The following is a 22,930-nucleotide window of genomic DNA, read 5'->3' as shown; positions in this document are numbered from 1 at the left end:
AAAAATAAAGTCCATGTAATGGTTTGAAGTTAATCATTTAGAGAAAAAAATTATTCCAAAATTCTAGCTTATTTTAATAATAATGATAATAGTAAGAGCAACAACGACTGCTATTTACTGACATCTTCCTATGCTCCAGTCACTGTGGTAAAACGCCTTTTATCTCATGCATTGGATGTTTCCATAAGGTAGATGTTATTGTTTCCATTTTACAACTGATGACACTGAGATTGAACACCTTCATGGTCACACGACTGGTAACTGACAAATCTAGCATTTGAAAACCTAGACCTTTTTGACTCCCAAGTTCATAACCATTCCAACTTTGTCTCCCAAAATAGCACCTGCTGGAGAGAATAGGGTTTCACGGAGTTTTGAGAAGTTCAGGCTGTGGGCTGAAAATTCTAATGTAACTAAAGGGTGTTAAGGGGATGGATTTTTTTTTTTTCTTTTGAATCTTATTTCTTTTCCTGATGAAAATTTGGGTCATGTAAAATTTTTATATATGTCCAAATTCATGGAGTTCTAAGGGGAAGGAGCCAGTAATGCATACCCACAAGAAAATAAATTAGACAAAGGTAGGAGGACAGGAAATGTTCCTTTTTGTTTCTCTCTCGACTACCTGAGGATTCTGGGCCATTCACATTTTTGCAGAGTTTCAAGAGGACCTGACACTAGGTGAATCTCACTCTTGGCGTGGAAAGAACTCACACGCAGAGGGGTGTATGGTACAAACTCATTAGTCATCAAGAAAACCTCTTCTTCACCTGCACCCACAGAATGGCTCTGTGCGCATTCCTGCAACATCCCTCGTTTCCAGTGCTGTGCTAAGAAACACATCAGACAGACTCTCCCTTGTCTATTCAAATGATCTTTCCTGTTTGCTTGATGCTTTTGACAAAAAAGGATGGGAGGCAAAACTCTGCCACCCATAGCAAAGTGTTTCATTCACCTGGGCATTGGAGTCAATACCTTGGCAGCCGAGTGCTGGAAGGGGCTGGGTTCAATTTTGAATGTTGTCCAGTACTCAAGCCACGCAGTTAATCACACACAGAGGCTGACTTCCCTTCCCAGGTTACGAACGTCACGGAGGGATCAGGGGTCAGGGGTCCTCGTTGCATCATCAGCTTTTTGCAAGAACGGCTGACATCAATGGCGATTTCCCCGTGCGCAGACTGGAGGCCCCCCGAGAGGATGGGGCCCCCAGAAGCTCCACTTGCATCTGGACCTTGCACTCCCAATCAAACACAACCCACTTGGCGGGCGGTGCAGAAACCAGCTGATGCAGCTCTCGTTGACCCTTCAGACTCGACCTTTCTCCTGTAATCTCTAATCTTGTTTTTAATAAATGTTTAACTTCTGGATTAATTTCCATGATTTCTGAGGGTAATTTTTCACAACTCAGATAATGCGTTCTACGTGCTTGCTGAGCTGTTGCTGCACTCAACACTGTAAACACTTCAGACTGCTGTTGTCTTCCTAATACTTTCCCTTATTATGTGGGCTTGCGTCGTCAATGAAATTTCATCTTTATTCTTTCTGCCATCTGTATAATCGCCAGCGTTTAGAAATGCTTGCTCCTTCCTTTCTTTGCCACTGGGAGAAGAATTGTTTGTTCAACCTTCACTAAATTAGTATTTTTCTGGCTTCTTATCTCTCATTTCTTGAGCAGTGGTATATAATTAACTCTGAAATTTTAATGTTTTTCACTTTCCTGCCTTTCTTTGGCAATTCACCTGCTTTCTACTTTCTTCCTCTCCATCTGCTGATCCCAGGGAGGGGTACTTCTCGCCCACATCATTATTCTATTTGTTTTTTAAAAGGCTCTGTGGTTTGTTGGAAGAAGAAAATGTTATCTGCTGCCACAGAGCCTGACTGGTCTCCTTTGTCATTTTGCCCGAGTTCCTTGGGTCACATCTCCTATCCTCTGTACGTGGCCATGGGACTCGGAGGCGCCGTGTAATGCCATAATGGAACCACATTTAAAAGCCGGACGGATTCCTCAGAGTACTGCTGCTCTAATATGCTCCCATTACCGGCGTGTGTCGATATGTGCCCGAGACAGCAAAACTGCTGGGAGGGTATCTGAAAACAACAGAGAACATCAGGATGATGTGGATCTTGGTAGATTTTTTCCAGTGTTTCTTTTTGCCTCCTGCCATACCACAAGCAGCCTTATTTTATTTTTTGTTTTGTTTTGCTCTTTATTATGTTGCCTTTTCTTATAATAGCAAGTGATTTAAACAAGAAGTCCTGTGATATGATTTTCCAATCACTTATATACAGCTTCTAAAACACAAGCTGAAGAATGCTGCACATACAGTCATACATTTTATTATTGTTTTTCTTTTAAGCTTGTAACTTGAAAATTATTCTAGGGGCACCTGGGTGGCTCAGTCGGTTGAGTGGCCGTCTTCGGCTCAGGTCATGATCTCGTGGCTTGAGAGTTCGAGCCCCGCATCAGGCTCGCTGCTGTCAGTGACGGAGCCCACTTGGGATCCTCTGTCCCCCTCTCTCTGCCCCTCCCCAGCTCGTGCTCTCTCTCTCTCAAAAACAGATAAATATTAAAAAGAAAATTATTCCAGTCTTTCCCTCTTTAAAATTTACAACATTGTTTACATTTGCATTACTATTTTTACATACTAACATACAGAGATCATATGTCCATGCTTATAAATATCACTTTTCATGTGATTTTTTAAGAGGTCGAATTTGCCTTTTTTAGGACCCTGTCTTAGGCGTCAGTGACTGTCCTGTGTCCTCCGAGGACCATGCAGTTACTGGGTGCTCCACCAACATTTGAGGACTGGATGTGAATTGAATCAATGCATTCAATGGAAAAAGTCAAATGGTAGATTGCAGTGGTCTGAGGGGGGATATGAAGAAACCAGATTCTGAGCATCTAAAGGTATCCCACGTTTTTTTAGTTTCCTGTTTTTCTTGTTGTTTAATTTCTTTAGAACAACGAGAACATTTTCAAACCTCTAATCAGTGGTGTTGAGTGTCCTCATCACACCAGAGAAGATGGGTAGCTGGTTCTCAGGATCAGCATTGGCATGTGATTTGGGTATTTATCTCTCTGAGATGATTTATGTCTGGACCTACCTGGAAGTCTGCAGGTTGGACCACATGTTCTCTTGAGGTCTTTGCCAAGCCAATATTTTTCGAATTCCTTGGTAAAATGTTAGAATTACCAACTCACACTTGCTTTAGATAAAACTCGGCAGACAGCGGAGATATGAAGGGAAGTTACCCTGCATGACCCTAAAAGCTTACAATTTGCCTTTCTTCTACAAGTGGATAAGATCAACCCTTTAGTATCATGGTATTTTAATTGCTCTGAGATAATAATTTTTGAAGGGTGAGTCAGATCCTATCATTTCCCAGTTGTAATGCTCCAATGTCTTCTTTTGCAAATGGGATAAAATCTAAACCCTTTACTGTGGCTCTGCATTGCTCTCCACCACCCAGGACTCTGTTCATGCTGGTCTGTGTTTTACTCATCTTCAGTGGCACCCGAGGGTTCCTAGCAGTTGCTCTCTTCTGGGGAATATGCCTTAAATTCCCCTGGATTGATGTTTGAAAATATGATTCCCGCCTGCCCTTCCTCTCCTCCACCTTCTGAAGTGAAACTTTTCTGGGAGTGAAGCCCTGGGGTAGGTATAATATTTTGAAGCTTCCAGTAGATTCTGATACACACCCACATTTGGGACCTACTGCCTCACAGGGAAGCCTCTGGACCTGGCTGCTGGCCTGCCCCCACATGGCTGGAACCATTTTCCTTATCATTCAGGGATGTTGTTAACTAGCCTAACTCTTCAAAATCCGGGCCAAGGAAAAGAAGGCACAGAGACAGAATTTCCCTTTCCCATCTACCAGGGGCCCTGCCATTTGACCTCCTGCTTCCAGTCTAAGGTGCAAGCCCCACTGCTCTGAGAGAGCCAAGCTCCATGACCTTCTCTCCTCCTTCGGCCCTGCCTGCAGAGGTGATCACATAGAACTTCTGAGTGATCCTGGTGTCCCTCACCATCCCTGACACAGAAGGTGAATCCTCTAGGATCTCCTGAGGAACATGACCTCTGGGAGCTCTGGGATGCTCACATCACCACCCCAGCACCCACTGCTCAGACTTTTGTTCTTTGGTGGAAATTCACTATTCAAAAGTGAACGATTCAGTGGCGTTTAGTACAATCATAATGTTGTGTGACCGTCACCTCTATCTAGTTCCAAAACATTGTCATTGCCCCCAAAGAAACCCCATAACCCTAAGCAGCCACACCCCACCCCTCTCCCCACAGCCCCCGGCAACCACCATCTGATTTCTGTCTCTGTGGATTTACCCATTCTGGACATTTGGGCAGGGAATGCAGGAATTGCTCTGGCCCAGCTTAGACACTGCCCTTGCAGGAGACCAGCGCCAGCCACTGTTCCAGTTTACTTTACCCTGAACCAGTAAGCTGTGGCTGGTGGGGGACTGGGCTGAGGCCGGGTCACAGGGCCTCCTAGGCAGGAGGGGCTGTTGACTGTGTAACTTCTCTTGGAAGGAAGTGTGAGAAAGCATGCCAATATGATATCCTTAGAACAACACTTGAAAATAATTTGCCAAAGTCTGCTTTGCTAGAGAGAGAACTGAGAAACCAAAGAGCCTGAGTAGAGAAAAAATGAAGAATAGGAACACAGAGGAGACAAGTTTTACAGCTTAGTGGTTTTCCAAGTGGCTGAACCGGGTGGTTCACAAGACTTGCCTGTGGTGCCTACACTTTGGTATATAACAGATTCTCCTGTGTAGTGGCTTAAAAATATAGATTTCCTGGATTCAGCTTCCTTGGGTGGGGCAGAAGTTCTGCTGGGAATCTATATTTTAAAAATATGCTCCTTTGATGATTCTGATGCACACCAGAATTTGAGGAAAACTACCCTATGGGAATTTTCAGTAACAGGAGATTTAAAACAATGGAGAATCAAGCCTTTACCCTGGTGCAAAAGTTCCTTCTCAACTGTCTGACATCTGTTCTGGTTCTGGGGTGTAATTACAGCAAATGAGAAATTACAATGCAGTTTGAAGCTTAATAATCATAATGGTAATGATAATAATTATGATATAATAAAAAGGCAGTCAGGTGCTAGGAATGGAAAGGGATACAGCCATGTAAGAGAAGAAAGGAATCCAAATTCTAATTAGGAACTTTCAAAGAGGACTTCTGAGCCAACAGGGAATAACAGGGAATAATGGGGAATATACCTGGAAATACCTGGAAAAGGCTGGACAAAACAACAGGTGGTCAGACACAACATTATATCAGTTTTTCCCTCTACATATACTAGCAATGAACTATCAGAGGTTGAATTAAAACAAAAAACCATGCTATTTATTATAACATCAAATTATAAAATAGGACTAAATATGACAAAAGATGAACAAATCAGGTAACCTGAAAACTATAAAACACTGCCGACAGAAATGAAAGAATAGCTAGATAAATCAAGACACATGCTGCTGTAATTGTGGGTCAAAATGCCAATCAAAATTCTTGGGGGATCTTGTGGGTTGCCTGGGTGGCTCAGTTGGTTAAGCATCCAACTTCAGCTCAGGTCATGACCTCATGGTTCATGGGTTCAAGCTCCACATCAGGCTCTGTGCTGACAGCTCAGAGCCTGGAGCCTGCTTCTCTCTCTCTGCCCCTTCCCTGTTCACGCTATCTCTCTCTCTCTGTCTCTCAAAAAAAAAAAAAAAAAAATTCTTGTGGGATTTTGTAGAAATTGATAAACTAAAATTCATATGGAATTGCAAGGACCTGGAATAGCCCAAACAGCTTTTAAAGAGAAGAACAAAGTTGGAAGACTAACACTACCTGACTTCGAGACTTATTTTAATGATACAATATTCAAAACATATGGTATTGCTATAAGACAGACAAACAGATCAATGGAACAGAATATAGAGTCCAGAAATGAGATGCACATATATACGGATAACTTTTTTCTCACAAAGTTGCAAAGGCAGTTCAGTGGAGAAGGGAAGGTACCAAACCACTGGATTTCCACATGCCAAAATTTCAACTTGGATCTGTACCTTGCACCAAAAAGAAGAGTTAACTCAAAATGTAGTAAGCCTAAAGGCACACCTGAAATTGTAAAACATGTAGAAGAAAACATAGGAGACAATTTTGCAAGCTTAGGCTAGGCAAAGATTTTCCTAGATAGGACACCAAAATACAATCCATAAAAAACAAAACAAACAAACAAAAAAACCAAACTTGGTCAACAGAACTTCACCAAAATTAAAAACTTCAACCCTTCAAAAGATACTGTTAAGAGAATGGAAAGACAAACCACAGTCTGGGAGAAAATATTTGCAAATCATATATTTGATAAAAACACTTGTATGCATAATATGTAAAGAACTTTCAAAATTCAGTAAGAACACAGCTAAATTTTAAAAATGAGCAAGAGATTTGAGCAGACACTTGGGAGAGGAAGACACATGTTGACAAATAAGCATATGAAAAGATAGATATTCAATATCATTGTCATAATTGAAATGCAAGTTAAAATTACAATGAGATACCACTATTAGAATGACTACAATTGAGGGGCGCCCTGATGGCTCAGCCAGCTGAACATCTGACTCTTGATTTTGCCTCAGGTTGTGACCGCAGGATTGTGGGATCAAGCCCTGCGTTGGGCTCTGTGCTGAGCGTGAAGCCTGCTTAAGCTTCTCTCTCTCTCTCTCTCTCTCTCTCTCTCTCTTCTTGCCCCTCCCCCCTTCTCTCTCAAAAGAAAAAAAAAAAAGAAGAAGCAAAATTGAAATGATTAACTATAGCAAGTGCTGGTGAGAATGCAGATCAATTGGAACTTTCCATACAATGCTGATGGCAATGTAAAATGGTACAATGGCTTGGAAAACTGTTTGGTGGCTTCTGAAAAACAAACCATATAGCTATCATATGAGCCAGCCATTCTATTCCTATGTATTTTGCTGAGAGAAATGAAAACATATGCACATAAATTGTGTAGCATCTTTGTCTGTAACAACCCCAACCTGGAAACAGCCCACATTTCTCAACATCTGAATAGAGAGACAGTCTGTGGTATATCAATTCAATGGAATGCTATGGAACAATAAAAAAGGATCAATTATTGATACTAGAAACAACTTAGGCAAATGTCAAAGTAATCATGCTGTGTGAAAGAACAAGAGTACCTATCGTATGATTCTGTTTATGTGAAATCCTGGAAAATACAAATTATCGTGACAAAAAACAGACCAGTGTTTGCCTGAGTGTGTGGGGTCGAGGTGGGAGAGATTACAAAGGGATATGGGGCAATTTAGGAGAGCAACGGATATGTTTATTTAGTTTGATTGTGAGAATAATTAAACAGGTATATACATGTGTCAAACTTATCAAATTGTGTATTTTAAATGTGTTTGTTTTGTTAATTATATCTTAATAAAGCTATTTTTTAAAAAGGAAGATCTTGTAGACAAGCTCACTTCCTGTGAGTCTTCAACAGCAGCTGGGAGAATAGGTCTAGAGCAGAGTCTGATGACAAAGCAGCCTTTGGTCACTTGGCTGGTCACATGCCACCTGGAACATCTCTCCCAGGGATCCAATCACCTCCAGCACCCACAGAGGCAAGAAAATGTTCCAAAATGTGGCTCTGGCTGTGTCTGGATTATAATTAAAGCTACAAATAACCCAAAATGAATTAAGTCTCCCCAGCTAACGTGTCACTCCTAATTTAATCTAATTGGCCTCTGAATGAGAGTCTCAGCCTGCCTCAGAGGCAAAATTTTCTAAATGAAGTGAATTTAAACTGCTAAGTAATTGCAAACTGGGGGCTTTATGGTTAGAACAATTGTTATTGTTCTTTGATTACTTGCTCAACTGGATTATTCACTCATTACCATTGGAACCACCGAGACTTTGAAGTGGGGCCCTTGTAGCACATAAATAAAGCATTTTATAAGACAAACCAGAAGGCAGGGTCACCCAAACTAGCTTGGCCTTGGGGAGCTGTTGATTATGTTGATTTTATGAGTGTTTGGAGAATCTTAAAGCATATTTCATGAACAAATGAACAGCCTGTACCACCCATTCAAATAACTGGTGGCTTACTACCCCTGCGTTTGGAGGCATCAATTTTTATTTGGCCCCAGGGTCTAAGCAATGAGCTTTGAAGTCATCCCATTTAATCAAATTAACTTACTGTTCAACAGTTTTGACCTTAAGATGCAACTGTCATACCTGGGTAGACCCCCTACAGCAGCCGTGGGGAGAAAAAAAAAAAAAAAAAGAATCTGTGTTCTAGACAATTTCTCATCCCCTGTGTTATATGGACATGTTGCTGCACATCTCTGAACCCCAGGCATGGAAGTTCTGTGGGAAAAGTATCAGCTTTGCAGGAAGAACCCACCTGCTGTGACTGTTGCCCAGTTAACTTCTTCTTGCATGAATCATTGAACTTCTTTGGGCTTAAGTTCCCTCTTGAGCAGGAATGGCTACCTCGCGGAGCTGCTAGAGAGACTGAACATGATCAGTTATGTGAAACATTTCATACTTGTGAATGCTGTGATTTTCCTCATCTGTAACAAAGGAATTCAATCAGGGGATTTGAAGAGTCCCTGTGTTAGTTTCTGTAGCTGCCATCACAAGGTACCATGGCCTAGGTACCGACAGAAATGTATTTCCTCACATTTGTGGAGGGAGACTAAATCTGAAAATCAAGGTGTCAGCAGGGCTGCGGTTGCTTTAATGGCTCCAGGGGAGAACCTTTCCTGGAAGGAGTCAGCTCTGCATGCTCCTCAGTTTGGTGGCCACATCATTCCAGGTTTTGCCTCTCTCTTCATATCACCTTCTTCTCTGTGTGTCTCAAATCTCTTTCCGCCTTTCTCCTGAAGGGGCACTTGTCCTTGCATTAGGGCCCACCTGGGTAATCCTGGGTGAACTCATCTCAACATCCTTAAATACATCTACGGAGAACCTTTTTCCAAATAAGGCCGCATTCAGAGGTTCTGGGTGGACATATCTTTTGGAGGGAGCCACCATTCAACCCACTACAGTCCTCTTTAGTGCTATTGTCCTCATATTTTGGTCTGGATGTCAACATTTGGTCAAGCTTCAACAAGTTCAAGTTGTCTATTGAGTAGCATAAAAGCTATGATGAATTTTGACATTTTCATATTGTCTGAAAATACGTTTCTTCAACATAGCCATGTAAAAAATGCATCCAATAATTTGCTATGGTGGGAGGAGGGGCTATGTTGAGAACAAAAATTTATTGATGACAAATTTATGCAAACTGGACAAGGAAGTAAAACTTTCAAGCAGCCTGTGGCACCATAACAACAACAACAACAAAATGTGTGGCCAGCAGGAGTTGTATTCAATTATTAAGGAAGTAGAAGGAGCAACTGTCAGCACTGAGCCAAGTTTGCCAGAATTGGTGCCTCTTGGTTAATAACTTTTGTATTTCTCCTTCAGCTGGTTGATGTCTACTAGTCTTAAAAGCTTCTGTGGAGGGGAGCCTGGGTGTCTCAGGCAGTTAAGCAACTGACTCCTGGGGTCATGACCCACAGTTCATGGGTTCAAGCCCCGCATTGGGCTCTGTGCTGACAGTGTGGGGCCTGCTTGGGATTCTTTCTCTCACTTCTCTCTTTGTCCCTCTCCCATGCTCTCTCTCTCTCTCTCTCAAAATAAATAATGTTCTGAAAAAAAAGTTTCCGTTGAAAATAGAAAGAGGAAGATGTTGGAAAGAATGCTCATAATAGATAGTAACAGCTCACTGTACTTCCTTTGCAGATGGTCATTAGAATTATGCAAGTGTGGGATGTCCCCATGTTCTCTGATCCTCATTTTGGAGAGTGAGCCACTGGGGAAGTCTAAGGATATGGGATGTGTCATAAGAACCACAGTGGCCAGATTTAAATCAGGGCAAAATGGACATTAGGTGATCAAATGACCTGTTTTAAAGTATAGGATTGGATCCATAGCATGAGTCATAAAAGTGGCTGGATTTCATATTCCCTCCACCCTGTGGATGAATAAGGTCAGGATAGACTCTTCTTTCCTCCCTTCCTCTGGATCCCCCTAGACATGGATACTGGGAAATTGCTGGGTTGGTGACCACCCTGATATGTCCTCTCTGTACTTCCTATATCTCCTGGACCACCTTCCATGCTGTCCCAGTTAATGACTCAGTCTCAGAATATCAACTCATCATTACTTGGCTGGCAGAAGAACTCAACTTCTCGGATCTCCATTCCAAGAAGGTGGTTACGTGCACAACGAGTCTATGTTTTCTGAGGGCTCTGGAGGTGGGCAGCCTAGACCTTAGGGGGAAGAGAGCTCTGTCTCTGAGGGCTGTGCTCTTGGGACTCGTGCTGCATGTTTCTAGTTTTGCATCTCCAGCTCTATTCTCCATCCTTCCCCAGATGCTATAGGCCTTAGGAAGCTGAACTATAATACAGCATCAAGGATTCCCTTGCTCTCTGGCTTCCAGTTGGGTTCAGCCAATGTAGTGTCACAGAGAGAGGGAGGAAAGCAATGTTGGGGCATTTTATTCATGTTCCTTCAGGGTCACTGTCATCCCTCCACCCCTGGTCTCAGCTCCTGACTGGCAGCCTCCTCCACCCTGCCCTCTTTGTGGTAAGGAGGTCCTGGTAACCTTCAGGCCTAGGAATAGTAATGAAGTCCTTCCAGTCCTTACTTGCCCTAGAGTATTGCATCCTCTCTTGTGTCTTACTTTTCCCCTGAACAAAGCCTTGTCAAGAGTCCCTTTATGTAATTCTTCTGAAATCACCCTGAGTTGAGTGTGCCATCTTTCTCCATAGAGATCTGAACTGATGCAGCCCCATTCACTTATAAAAATTAAATAAAATAATATCCATCTCATAATGTCTTCAGGATTAAATCGGGTAACACATGAAAATCACTCAGCATAATAATGAGCACATAGTTCTCTGCTCAGTAAATGACAGCCCAAGACATATTTCAGAGTGGAGTTGGTATGGCACTCTGATTAATAGTATGGAGCATCAATTCAATTCAGTTCAGTCCTACCAAGATTTACTAAGCTCCCACTAGGTACAAGGCAGTTTCATGATCATTTCAAGGTTTTGGAAACATCACTTTGGATGCCACACAGGGAATAGGGTAGACAGAAGAAGACCAGTTAGGGGTTTTTGCCATAGCCTGGATGAAAGATGGCAGCTTGGGCTGGACTGGCACCAGAGGAGCTGAAGAGAACTGGACCAATCCAAAAGGCATGATGAAGATAAAATGAATAAGAAAATTGAGGGTGGATTGAATATAGAGAATGAGGGAGGAGGGTATCAAAGAAGAAACTTAGGTTTCTGTTTGTTGGTCATGTCATCATCCAAGAGATAAAATATTGGGCTGAAGATCTGGTTTGGTGTGGAGGGGGTGGGAAGACCATGAGTACAGTCTTGGGTTTGATCAAGGTAGGCATCTAGGTAGGGAAGTCAAGAAGCAGTTGGAGCTGATGACACCAAATGCTGACAAGATGTGAAACCATAGGAACTCTCATGTGTAGCTAGTGGGAATGCAAAATGGCACAGCCACTTTGGAGGGCAGTTTGGTGATTTCTCACAAAACTATACATACTCTTACTCTGTAATTTAGCATTTACACTCCTTGGTATTTATTCAAAGGAGTTGAAAACTTAGGTCCACCCAAAAATCTGCACAAGGACATTTATGGCAACTTTATTCATAATTGCCAAAACTTGGAAGCAATCAACATGTCCTTTAGTAGGTGAATGGATAAATAAACTGTGCTACTTCCTGACAATGCAATATTATTTGGCACTAAAAAGAAAAGAGCTATCAAGCCATGAAAAGAAATGGAGGAAGCTTAGATGAATATTACTAAGTAAAGAAGCCAATCTGATATGGCTACATACATATGACTAATTATATGGCATTCTGGAAAAGGCAAAACTGTGGAGACAGTAAAAGAGATTGGTTGTTATCAGGGATCAATTGTTGGGGGGAGGGATGAATAGGCAGAACACAGAGGATTTTTAGGGCAGTGATAATTCTCTATGTGATACTGTAATGATGGATATATGTCATTATTCATTTGTCCAAACCATGAGATGTACAATACCAAAAATGAACCCTAAGGTAAACTAAGGACTTTGAGTGATTATGATGTGTATATGTAGGTACATCCTTGGGAACAAATGTACTGCTCTGGTGAGTGATGCTGGCTATGCACGGGTGGGGAATAGGGTATATGGGAAATTTCTATACCTTCCTGTCAATTTTGTTGTGATCTTAACACAGCTCTAAGATATAGGCTTAGCAAAACAGGGGAGAAATTGGATATATGGATCTGGAGCTCTAAGGGGAGATGTAAGATGGAGACTGGATTTAGAAGCCATAAGAAAACAGATGGTAATTAAGATCATGAGCTAGCCTTGGGAGACCACCCACTGAGAGGGTCCATGAGGAACTCGAGAGGTAACAGGAAAAGCAGGGGAGGGTGTGACAAACTCCGAGAGTTGCAAGAAAAAGGGTGTATGTTGGGTATGTGTTCCTAAGAAGTCAAGAGGAGAACTGAAAATTATCTGTTAAGTTTAGTAACATGGAAGTCATCAGTGACATGACCCTGGCAAGAGTTCTTTCAATGGGCGAATAGAAGTGAAAGTAACCTTTTTCCATTTTCTCAAGAGATTTGACCGTGCAACTGTAGCTGGAGAGGAGTAAGGGGGTTAAGAGAAGGATTGTGAAGGGTGCCTGGCTGGTTCGGTCCGTAGAACATATGACTCTTGATCTTGGGTTGTGAGTTTGAGCTCCATGCTGGATGTAGAGATTACTAAAGAAAAAGAGAGAGAGAGAGAGAGAGAGAGAGAGAGAGAGAGAGAGAAGGATTTTGGTTTCCTTTTAAGATGTGAAGGATTTGAACATATTTAACTGATAATGAGATGGATCCATCTGAGAGGAGGTAGGTGAATATGCAAGAAGGAGAAAGGGGAGGTGGGGCAGAGTTTACTGAGAAGGTCAGTGGATGGGCTCCAAAACTCAGATGTAGAGGTGGCTTTACAACGAGGGAAGGAGAAGTGGTTGCAGAAGATGTAGTTAGATTTCTAGCTGAGGCAGGAGAAGTTAAAGAATTGGTTGGGGCAGATATAGTTAGATTTCTAGCTGAGGCTTTTAGTAAATCAGTGAAGGACGAGGTGAGTGGCTGGAAGTTTTAGAATAGGTGAGTGAACTGGGTGGAGACATGTCCAACAGTGTTGAGAGAAAAGTGTCGCCTTATGAATTTATGGTGAACTCCAGGTATCCAGTTGGTGTGACCTCCAGCGGTGCCCAGTGGGTAGAGCAGATGGTTGAGCGTATCTAGGGGGAGGTGATGGAAGACAGGAAGGTAAGGCGTTGAGAATATTGCCAAGAAGGACGCTGAATTGATGCCTTTTGGGATCTACGCTGGAAAAGGAAGGCTGGAACAAAGAACTGGATTAGGAAAAAATAAAAGATGATGAGCAAACCTGAGTTCACTCGCTCTGTGAATGTTTCCCCAGTTGTCTTGGGGAGAAGAGATTCTCGCCAGGATGCCCCCCGGTTCTTCAGGCATCCATGGAGATATTACCCCTCACCCAAGGCAGTGGTTGTTTGTGTTTATGATGCTCAACAAAACTTTGCTGAACCTACTACATGCTGCCAAAGACTAAAGCAGAGTTATCAGAGCCATTCATAAATAGAATGATTAATCATAACCATAAGTCATAATAATGCTGAGTTTTTTACTTGCCAGGCAAGGGAACACACCAGTGAAGAAATTCACTGACATGGTTTCTGGGAGGAGGAAACTTGGGGTTTGTGTTTTAAGAATTAGGAAAAACAGGGGCGCCTGGGTGGCTCAGGCGGTTAAGCATCCGACTTCAGCTCAGGTCATGATCTCGCGGTCCGTGGGTTCGAGCCCCGCGTCGGGCTCTGGGCTGATGGCTCAGAGCCTGCAGCCTGCTTCCGATTCTGTGTCTCCCTCTCTCTCTGCCCCTCCCCCATTCACGCTCTGTCTCTCTCTGTCTCAAAAATAAATAAAAAACGTTAAAAAAAATAAAAAAAAAAAGAATTAGGAAAAACAGGGGCACCTGGGTGGCTCAGTCAGTTAAGTGTCCAACTCTCAGTTTCGGGTCAGGTAATGATCCCACGGTTTGTGAGATCGAGCCCCGCACCCGGGTCTGTGCAAGAGCCGGCTTGGGATTCTTTGTCACCCTCTCTCTCTGCCCTTCCCCTACTCGTTCTCTCTCTCTCTCTCAAAATAAATAAATAGGCTTTATTTATTTTTTTTTTAATTTTTTTTAACGTTTTATTTATTTTTGAGACAGAGAGAGACAGAGCATGAACGGGGGAGGGGCAGAGAGAGAGGGAGACACACAGAATCGGAAGCAGGCTGCAGGCTCTGAGCCATCAGCCCAGAGCCCGACGCGGGGCTCAAACTCACAGACCGCGAGATCATGACCTGAGCTGAAGTCGGACGCTTAACCGACTGAGCCACCCAGGCGCCCCTCAAAATAAATAAATAAATAGGATTAAAAAAAAAAAAAAAAAGAATCAGGGGCACCTGGTGGCTCAGTCGGTTAAGCGTCTGACTTCGGCTCAGTTCATGATCTCACAGTTCTTGAGTTCGAGCCCCGCGTCGGGCTCTGGGCTGACGGCTTAGAGCCTGCAGCCTCCTTCAAATTCTATGTCTCCCTCTCTCTCTGCTCCTCTCCTGCTGATGCTCTGTCTCTCTCTCCTTCAAAAATAAATAAAAACATTAAAAAAAAATTAAAAACAAAATCATCCTCTCCTTAAAAAAAAAAAAAAAAAAAAAGAAAGGAAAACCAGTTTCAAGGTGGCTATGCTAATTAAGGATTGACAATAGTACCCTGGATGGGATGGTTTAGAAAAAGTCCTATTGTTCTTTGGTCACAAAAGAGTCTTCAGTGACTGCCATTATGGGCCTAGTGTCTAGGGTCACATCAGCCGGTGAGAACCAGTTGAGGGGAAGCAGCATTCAGTTTTGCTATCTCCTCAGCAAGTCCTGCTCTTAAGTGAACACATTTTCTTTCACGGTACAGTGTGTTGTTCCATGCCCTGGAGAAGCAAAGGCAGTTCCTGCCGTCCTTGGAGCTTATAGCCCAGTGTGGAGGGCAGAAGGGAAAGAGCAGAGTAGGAAGAAAATAATGGAGGAGATCCAGGCAGCAGGAGGGACCACAAGAGGGTAGCTGACCCAGAACAGGGGCTGGGCCTCTGGAGACCTGTCCGGTGGAAGGAAATTACCAAGGACTAGAGCTGGTGGAGGTGGGTGGATGGTTTCAGTGAGGAGGCAGCGGGTGGTCCAGCCTTGAGGCTGGAGAGAGCCAAGCCTTACAGGAGACCTGGATTTGGAGAGTCTGGGAGCCAGACAGGCTGGGCATGGGCTCTGGAGTCAGCCCATCTGGTTCCAACCAGTTAGAACCTGGTTCCCCTGCTTATTAACTGTGTGACCTTGGGAGAGCGACTTAACTTCTCCAAACCACAATCTCCTCCTTTGTCAAAGGGCAATCACAGCTGCACTTAGTCACAAGGTCTTGTGGGATCAAATGAGATAATTGGTTTGAAAGCACATTTAGCATGATGCTAGGCGTGTAAAACACACTCAACAAATAGCAGCTATTATTATTACACAGGGTCAAAGAATGTAAGAGAAGGAAGGAATCTGGCAAAAACATGTAGTTCTACCTCCTTATTTTTGAAAGAAATTAAGTGACATTCCTAAAGCGAGTTGGTTTCTAGATGAGCCGGTCCTGGAATCCGGGTGTTCACTTTCTCAGTCTCATCTGATGATAAAGAAGCAATATGCTTAGTGCTTGGGCTCAAATCCCCACTCTGATAAAAGATCCTAAGTGACATTCCTAAGGCGAGCTGGTTTCTGGCAGAGCTGGTCCTGGAATCTGGGTGTTTCCTTTCTCGGTCTCATCTGATGATAAAGAAGCAACATGTATAGTGTTTGGGTTCGAATCCCCACTCTGCTACTTACTACTCCATGGCATTAGACACCACAGTAAACCTGTCTAAACTTCTGCTATAAATCGGGTTAAACACCTCATTACGTTGTGGGAACCTCCTGAGTAGATCAGCACCTACGTACCCAATTCATCATAATTCTCCTTATATGTTGAAACTCTTACGTAGCCAAAATCCTGGTAAAAAAGGAGGCTCTGCCCTGATCCCCTCCTTTTCAAGAAGGGATTAAACTAGATGACAGGCAGCTAGGACACCAGCAAGAAACCCAGCCAAGGCAGCTTCCTTATGCCTCCTTTGTGACCTTTCTTCTCATTAGCTAAAATGATGAAGCCGTCACACAGAAGCCAGGTCTCAGGTGAGCACCCCGGCAGACCATGAAATGGTCAAATTTCCCTATGCATCCTTTGCTTCGGGGAGTGGCCTTGGAGTTGGTTCAATGTAGTAGGTACAAATTCATTGCCGCTGAGTGAGATGTGGGAGGAAGGGGGAAAGGGCAGGAAGCTGTTCTGCAGCAGCTGGAACACTGGGAGAGGGAGAAGAGGGAGTTCACTGGAAGGAATTGTGGAGTTTGGTGACATGCAGTGGTGGTCTTACACGTCCTGCTCAAGAGCTGGGTTTGTTTTTCCCAGACAGTGGGGGGCCATGAGAGATTCTGGAGTGAGGGAGTGACAAGACTTGAGCGCCTTCAGGGGAGATAAAGCACTAAAGGCAGAGATGGACGATGACAGAAAGGAGACTAGAGAGAAGTAGGGGGATGGGAGAGCTGTTTCAGAAGCAGAACAAATGTGGCCTGATTGGGTGTGGGGCCCAGGAATACAGCAGGGTCAAGACTCCACTGAGGTTGCGGGTCTGTGTGATCAGACAGGTGGCAATGTCATCTTGTCCAAAGATCCTGCTCGGAGTCCCAGGTTTACTCCACATGGTGTCTGGAGTGTGGGGGCCTCTAGGTAGGTCAGTACCTACGAAGATTATAATTCTCCTTGCACATAAAGGCTCCATGCAGTCAAGACCCTGGTAGAGAAGGAGTCCCTGCCCTGATTCCTTCCTCCCCAAGTTCTCTGCTGCCACTGGCCGGTACAGACTCTAACCCAGACGGTCACGGGAGCCTCCTGCTTGTCGTTTCTTGCTCCATTTTCTCTCTACTTCAATCTACCCTACGTGTTACGACTAGGAAAAGCAGTATCCTGCACACGTTACTCATCATAAAACTTTGATGGCCCTCTGCCGGCCTCAGTGTTGCTTCTCAAACTATCTGGGGTGAAGGACCAGTTTTAAAAAACATTTCCAGTCCATCATGGGTCATTGTTTTCATAAAATACCCTAAAAGTTAATTTCCAGAAAAATGAAATAAAAAAGATGTAAAATATACATCCCAAATATTTATTATCAGATTCAATAGACATAAATTTATTCTGTCAAATTGCTATGGCTTTTTGCGCCCAGTTTCTGTATTTGTTATGGGTGGACAGGCGACTTTGCAAAGCAAAGTCACTGCCACCCACAGTGGTAATGGTCTACAGGACAACATTCCAACTCCTTATCCTCTTGTTCAAACCCTCTGTAGTCTCAGGCAAACTGCTCTCCAGGCTTGCTGGCCATTGGTCTCTCATTGACACGCTCTACCATGTCAATCTGGCTTGCTCACTGTCCTTCAGATTCATCTTCAGCTTTCTCAGGCTATTTCATGTTCCCCTGGCCCTAGAATGTTCCATCCTGGCTACCAACCCTTGATGCCTATTTAAATTCTAACAGCAGCAGCAGATGTAGATTGAGGATTTCCTAATTTCCAGGCCCTGTGCTTTTACTCATGATTTCACTGAATCTGTCTAACAGGTAGTTACTAACATTTGTAACATCTTTTATAAATCAGAGCAGATCCAGGGTTCTCGCTCTAACAACAATCACCGGCTGAGGAATGGTCACCGATCTGGGCCAGTAAGAGTTCAACACCAATTTTTGTCGGAACAAGGGGGAAGAGCTCAGCTGATAGAACATGGGTCTGGAAATGCCTGTGGTCATACGCGCTACTGCAAGGGGAGGGATGTCTGAAAGTGGTAACACACAGAGGAGAGGGAAGCTGAGCGATGCAGGGACAGCCCCTGCCTCCAGTCCTGGTCTTCTTTGCTTATTCTAGTGGATGCTGGGATATGCCACCCGGTTCTTCACTGAGGACAAAAAACTTGTTCTCCAGCCCCTGGCACTGCTGCCCTGGCAGAAGAGAGCCACCTATCCTGTGTCATGCCCCTTTCCAGGGCAGCCTATAGCTAATGATGGGTTGACTTGGGGATGTAATTGCTGGCCCTCTTGCCCCCAACCCAGGACAACTCTGAAGGGTCATCCCAGCTTAGAGCTCTAGGCAGGGCCCGCTGGGCTCCTTACTGCAACCGCACCGTGGCTCAGCTTCTCCCCTCTGCCCACCCTGGTGCTGCGGTAACCAGCCTGTTGCTAATATTCTCAGGAGGGGTGAGGAAATAGGGCTAATTGCTTTACATAGGAGAATGGACCACTGGGGTATGGGGTGGAGCAGATTTGGAGAAGAGGAGGAACCACAGAACTAGAACATGGTTTGGGAAGGAGTTTCAAGAAGTCAGTGGGTCCAAAGCAGGATGGGGAGAACTTCAAAACGTTGCCACAGGAGAAACAGGTGAAGGAAGTGAAAATATTTGGTAGAGAAGGAGAGATTTGGGAAGATTATGACTGCATTCTTCACATACTTACAGGCAATCAAGTAGGGGCTGGATCAAACCCTTCTGCTGGGTCTTCCCTTTGACCCTCTACAGTTCATTCCCACAAATTCAGATCAGGTCATATCGCTCTCCAGCTGAAAATCCTCCAGTGGCTTTTCACCATACTATTTATACTCTTTTTTATTCCTTTGAGAGAGACGGAGAGAGAGAGAGAGAGAGAGAGAGAGAGAGAAAGAGAAAGAGAGGGAGAACCTGAGCAGGGGAGAGGCAGGAAGAGAATCTTCAAGCAGGCTCCCAGCACAGAGCCTGACATGGAGCTCGATCTCACAACTGCAAGATCACGACCTAAGCTGAAATCAAGAGTCAGATGCTTAACCGACTGGGCTACCCAGAAGCCACTTGGCATACTATTTATAGAACACAAGGGTCTTTTCAATGACCTGGAGGTCTTTCCTAATCTGGTTCTTGCTTTCACTTTCCCACCTTATCTCTACTGTATCTTCCCCTCACTTACTCTTCTAGTTGCACTGGCCTTCTTTTTGCTGTTCGCTGAATACACCAGCCCATTGCTACCTCAGGACCTTTGCACCAGCTGCTCTCTTTGGCTGTTCTTCTATGAGCTCTTTATTCACTCCTTTCCCTGTTTTGTTCAGTCTTGAACCAAAGGTTATTTTGTAAGAAATATTCCCTTAACTAGTTCCTACTTCATTGCCCTGTTTTGCGTCCTTCCTAGGACTCTTTGCTTCCTGAGATGGTTTTGCTACACCAGCCAATTGCTACTTCAGGATCTGTGCACCAGCTGCTCTCTTTGGCTGTTCTTCTATGAGCTCTTTATTCACTCCTTTCCCTGTTTTGTTCAGTCCCTACCTCATTGCCCTCTTTTGTGTCCTTCCTAGGACTCTTTGCTTCCTGAGATGGTTTTGCATCTTTGCTTCTTATGTGATTCTGTCTCCTGACTATCTCTCATAGAGAATGCAAACCTGACATGAAAAGAGATATGTCTATCCTCTTCACCACTGTACCTAAAGCATGTGGTATGGTTTTGGCACACGGCAGGTGCTCATAACTATTTGTTGAGTAAAATAATAAATGACCACAGGCTTCAAAAGTAGCTCTAGAGCTGAGAGGTGGACAATTTGTAGAGCAGACTTTTGAAGCTGAGCTGGCAGGCTCAAAGCCTCACCATGGAGGTGAATGTCACTTAGCAGGGAACCAGTAGGCCACTGGGAATGTGGGGTTTGCAGTCAGAGAGATCAGGGTGTACATCTTGGCTCTGCCACTTCCCAGCTGGCCACAGCCTCGGACAGGTTCCTTGACCTTGAAAAGCCTCAGTTCTCTCATCTGTAAGGATAGAAGTACGAGCTGAAGCCACTCCCTAGGGGCACTGGGATGACTAAACTTGGGAAGCCCTCAGTGAGTGCTGGGCACTTAGCAAGTGCTCAATAGATGTTAGCTCTGCAGTTGGGCTGTTCAGTTTCTGTTGCTTCAGAGATTACTGGTCCTACTGCCATTACCTCCATGAGGCCACAAGAGCTGGGGACTCACATGGGGACCGTGCTGCCACAATCCCTTCCCAGGCAACCAGCTGATATTTTGTTCCCTGTCACACTAACTGCCCTGGGGGCCGGAAGAAGCAAGCAGAAGTTCCCTGGGTTCAGGGGTGGGGGTGGGGGTCATGAGTTACCATCTAGACTGTAACTTGTCCACTTCCTGCCACTGACACAAACCAGAGCTGATCTCCTGGGGTTGGAGCCAGGTGAGGAAACAGTGAGCGGTTTCTTTGCAAGATTTCTAGCTGTTACAAGAGTCCCAATATGGCACACGTTACTCCAATCTGTGCTACTGTGTGAAGCTGAGTGTGTTTTGTGATGAGGCAGCAGGAGAAAGCTGGGGTCCTGCTGGGAGCAGCTCTGCCACGGGGGGTGGGTGGAACCGGGAGGGAGAGGTCCTGTGTGTAGAGGAGCCCACCTTCCGCTGGTCCTGCACCTTCCTTCCTCTGGCTAACACGCAGGTGACGGGTTCATGCATCCTGACCCAGAAAAGAGCTGGTCACAGTCAGCCAACATGATAGAGGGGACACTGTTGCACAATAGGTAAATACAGGCTGAGGCTATCATCTCTATGTCCCTTCTGCCCCTTTGTGATGGCAAGGGAAATGTCTTTCTTCTGTTCAGATGACAACAGCAGCTGACACTATCCATATAAAGAAGGAAACACCTACACGGCATGCACTCACAGCAGCCTGGTCACGGTTCTGCAGCACGTCACCAGCGTCGCTTGTATAATCCTATGCGGTGGCCGGCATCATTACCCCCCATTTACAGATGAGTGAAATGCTCCTCAGCGAGGTTAGGAACTTGCACAGGCTTATGCCACCGGCAACGGGCAAGGCCAGGACGGTAACCCAGGCGGTCTGGCTCCGGAGTGCGTACTCGATCGCCATGCAAACTGGCCTATGTCTAAGGGGGATGGTTTGTCTTGTCCACGGTGGGCTTCCTGTTACTGTGGTGGCAGTCTGATAGGAAAAGATACGATTCAGTAGGCAGAGAGGGAAAGGACAGACCTGAGGTCCCTGGGTGGGGAAAAACACAGTTTGGAACAATGCTGGGAGGGTCTGACCACAGCCAACCCCTTTGGACGTCAGGTTCCCCTTAAGAATGTAACAGACACCACCTACTCCCCCCCAGGTTCCCTCAGGAATTTGACGAAAGACCTAAGTGAAAACAAGTAGACCTTAAAACGTATGACCCACAAGGAACGGTCCTCACGATGAGAATGAGCCAATCAGGAATGGACGGCCACAGATGCCTCCCCCGCCACTCAAACGAGCCAATCAGGAATGGACAACCCAGTACCGAGAGCTACCCAGTCAGTAAGGGTAGGTAGGACCTGAGAAGGAAAAAGGGGGAAGGGAAGGGGACATGACCAGAACCTTATGAAACAAGGACCCTCGCCTACAGTCCTCAAGCATTCACTTTCGAATGCCCTCTCTCTGTAAAGAGAGTTTTCATACTATTCTTCCTTTCTGATCTTATACTCTAATAAACTTGTGCCTGCTGCTCATTTGGTGCCCACCTCATCATTCTTCCAAGTAGCGAGACAACGAACACTGGGTATTGCAGTAAAAAATCTTTCAACGATAGGGGTCAGCAACCGAGCTAGACAGAGAGGTCTCTGGCGTGTATTTAGCGTATCCTCTGTGTCTGGCTTGGAGCTGAGCACTCTGCCAACAGCATCTCACGTCACGCTCGTGACACCCCTGCCAGCTGAAATTGTCATCTCGATTACCAGGCAAATATACTGGAATTAAAGAGATTGGGTAACTGGCCTAGGTCTCTGGGCTGGTGAGGCTGGAGCTGGGAATCCAGCAGGCCTGACTACCCCAATCCAGAGTTCTCCAACACTCACCTGGGCCAGTTTCCAAAGGATTAAATATCAGAGGCACTGGATTGGACCAGCTGACTTCTGGGGTCCTAGCTAATGTGAGATGTCCCGGGGGCTAAGTTTCTGACACAGAACCCCGCAAACCCTTGAATGGAGCTGCTATAGCTGGTTTCTAGGCCAAAGAAGTAGTCGCTACGTTTCAGATATTATATTTAAGTATTTCGCTTCCCAGCCTTTTTTCTCAGTGAAGGCTTCCTTCGCTACTCTGTCTAACCTTCACCCTCAACATTCCCTGTCTTGGTTTCCTATTTCATTTTTCTCTACAGCTCCTATGGCTCATCTAACATACCCATCTATTGTTTGTTTGTTTTATCGTCGCTGTTAAAATGTAAGGTCAAAAAAAGGCAGGAGTCTTGTCTGTTTTGTTCAGGCTCTGTCCCCAGTGCAGCACAGGACAGTGCCTGGCACATAGTAGGTGTTCAATAAATGTTGTTCCACGAATCAGTGTATGAACTGCCTGAAGACAAAAGCTCGTGGCTACAAAGAGATCAGGATGTGGTCTACTGAGTCTCTGGCCTCAGTGGGGCATTCAGGAGGCATTTCCCTGTGTCGGCGACTGTTTTTTTCTGCCACACGCAGACACTGAAAACTGTGGTCTGCCGATAGCTCTGGGATTATAGGACTCCTCAAAGCCCGAATGAAGGAACTAGCCAGGGCCATCAGACAAGTGAGGCACAGGGAAGCCACTTCTCTGGAGGTTGGTGAGAAGAGCCAGATCACAGGCCCAGCAGGTTGGTAGAGGGCAGGGGGCAGGTTGGCGACCAGGGGGCAAGTGGGGCGG

General features: G+C 44.8%; 1 long non-coding RNA gene across 6 annotated transcripts in view; it reads right to left on the bottom strand.

The window, feature by feature from the left end:
* Positions 1-22,930, bottom strand: part of LOC123592516 — a 39,519-nt gene that overhangs the window by 16,334 nt on the left and 255 nt on the right. For 5 of the 6 annotated variants that reach the window (XR_006709815.1, XR_006709813.1, XR_006709814.1 and 2 more), the window contains exons 2-3: positions 20,927-21,220; positions 8,419-8,528 (exon numbers count right to left, since the gene is read on the bottom strand). This is a non-coding gene — a long non-coding RNA (uncharacterized LOC123592516). Of the gene's footprint in view, positions 1-6,749; positions 7,690-8,418; positions 8,529-20,926; positions 21,221-22,930 lie in introns of those variants that run through there. The other variant, XR_006709817.1, reaches the window with a different exon arrangement.

Source organism: Leopardus geoffroyi, chromosome D4, assembly GCF_018350155.1.
Source record: "Leopardus geoffroyi isolate Oge1 chromosome D4, O.geoffroyi_Oge1_pat1.0, whole genome shotgun sequence".
Classification (NCBI taxonomy): Eukaryota; Metazoa; Chordata; class Mammalia; order Carnivora; family Felidae; genus Leopardus; species Leopardus geoffroyi.
The sequence above is the reverse complement of the archived record's forward strand: the minus strand, read 5'-3'. Positions and strand labels throughout refer to the sequence as shown.